The sequence below is a fragment of the Brassica napus genome, unplaced genomic scaffold (genome assembly GCF_020379485.1).
Source record: "Brassica napus cultivar Da-Ae unplaced genomic scaffold, Da-Ae ScsIHWf_749;HRSCAF=1085, whole genome shotgun sequence".
Classification (NCBI taxonomy): Eukaryota; Viridiplantae; Streptophyta; class Magnoliopsida; order Brassicales; family Brassicaceae; genus Brassica; species Brassica napus.
In genome coordinates this window covers 30,001-32,596 of record NW_026016798.1, presented here as the reverse complement: position 1 = coordinate 32,596, position 2,596 = coordinate 30,001, and positions in this window count along the sequence as shown.

Below are 2,596 nucleotides of genomic sequence, written 5' to 3'. Positions count from 1 at the left end.
GTGTTGGATTGTTCACCACAATAGGGAACGTGACGCTGGGTTTAGACCGTGTGAGACAGGTAGTTTTACTCCCTACTGATGCACCCGCGTCGCATAGTTAATTCAACCTAGTACGAGAGGAACCGTTGATTCGCACAATGGTCATCGCGCTTGGTTGAAAGCCAGTGGCGCGAGGTACCGTGACGGCTGGATTATGACGAACGCCTCTAAGTCAGAATCCGGGCTAGAAGCGACGCTGCGCCCGCCCGACCCGATTGCCGACCCTCAGTAGGAGCTTCGGCTCCCAAAGGCACGTGTCGTTGGCTAAGTCGTTCGGTGGAAGCGCCGTTCGGACCGCCTTGAATTATAATTACCACCGCGAGTGGCGGGTAGAATCCTTTGCAGACGACTTAAATACGCGAGGGGTTATTGTAAGTGGCAGAGTGCCTTGCTGCCACGATCACTGAGATTCAGCCCTTTGTCGCTAAGATTCGACCCTCCCCTTTCAATCACATGTTCCTCCCCAAAACGTTAAAAAACCAAAAAACCCAAAAAAATTCAAGTATATAAGAAAGATCCCGTCGGAGGTTCGAGATTTTTACTTGGTGAAATTCACTCTCAACCTAAATATTTCAGATTGGCCGATGAAATGCAGCCCGCATGTGCACAAGTCTCGGCCAAAAGCATCCCGACGGGAGCATCAAAACCCAAAAGAGTTAATTAATCCCTTCAGTACGCTTGCCCATCAGTACGCTCTCGCTCATACCAAGGGAAAATGTTAACACTTGGTTGGATGATGGAAAGTCGAGCCAGCATAAGTACTACTTGGACCAATCAGACTGACTTGGACAGTCCAGTCCATCAAAACTCGAGTTTATGTCCAGATCAGTACACGGATCAGTCCACGGGAAGGGCCAGCATGCTGATATGTGTACTGACATGGTGCATCAGTTGTCCAAAATCAGTACACGGACAGTCCACGGGAAGGGCCAGCATGCTGATATGTGTGGTCAGCATGCTGATATGAATTCAGTACACGGATCAGTACACGGATCAGTACACGGATCAGCACACGGACAGTCCAGGGGAAGGGCCAGCATGCTGATATGTGTGGTCAGCTGTGATATGAGTTCAGTATACGGATCAGTACACGGATCAGTACACGGACAGTCCACGGGAGGGCCAGCATGCTGATATGTGTGGTCAGCATGCTGATATGCATTCAGTACACGGATCAGTCCACGGATCAGTACACGGATAGTCCACGGGAAGGGCCACGATGCTGATATGTGTGGTCAGCATGCTGATATGAGTTCAGTATACGGATCAGTACACGGACAGTCCACGGGAAGGGCCAGCATGCTGATATGGTGGTCAGCATGTCTATGAGTTCATACACGGATCAGTCCACGGATCAGTACACGGACAGTCCACGGGAGGGCCAGCATGCTGATATGTGTGGTCAGCATGCTGATATGAGTTCAGTATACGGATCAGTACACGGATCAGTACACGGACAGTCCACGGGAAGGGCCAGCATGCTGATATGTGTGGTCAGCATGCTGATATGAGTCAGTACACGGATCAGTCACGGATCAGTACACGGACAGTCCACGGGAAGGGCCAGCATGCTGATATGTTGGTCAGCATGCTGATATGAGTTCAGTATACGGATCAGTACACGGATCAGTACACGGACAGTCCACGGGAAGGGCCAGCATGCTGATATGTGTGTGGTCAGCATGCTGATATGAGTTCAGTACACGGATCAGTCCACGGATCAGTACACGGACAGTCCACGGGAAGGGCCAGCATGCTGATATGTGTGGTCAGCATGCTGATATGAGTTCAGTATACGGATCAGTACACGGATCAGTACACGGATCAGTACACGGACAGTCCACGGGAAGGGCCAGCATGCTGATATGTGTGGTCAGCATGCTGATATGAGTTCAGTACACGGATAAGTACACGGACAGTCCACGGGAAGGGCCAGCATGCTGATATGTGTACTGACAGCATGCTGATATGAGTTCAGTACACGGATCAGTCCACGGACAGTCTGTGTGTGCTAACGACAGGCACGGACGTCCTGCGTGTGCTGACGGACGTCCTGTGTGTACTGAACAGACAGCCCACGTGGGCCAAAATCACCCGAACAGTCCACAGGAAGGGCCAGCATGCTGATATGTGTACTGACGGACGATCACGGACGTCCTGTGTGTATGACGGACGGCCACGGACGTCCTGTGTGTGCTGACGGACGTCCTGTGTGTACTGAGGACGTCCTGTGGTACTGACGAGACACACGGACACACACGGACAGCCACGGACGACGTCCTGCGTGTGCTGACGGACGTCCTTTGTGTGCTGACGGACGTCCTGTGTGTACTGACGGAGTCCTGCGTGTGCTGACGGACACACGGACACACACGGAAGCCACGGACGTCCTGCTGTTCTGGACGGCGTCCTCGTGTGCTGACGGACGTCCTGCGTGTGCTGACGGACGTCCTGTGTGTGCTGACGGACGTCCTGTGTGCACTGACGGACACACGGACACACCACGGACAGCCACGGACGTCCTGCGTGTGCTGACGGACGTCCTGTGTGTACTGAA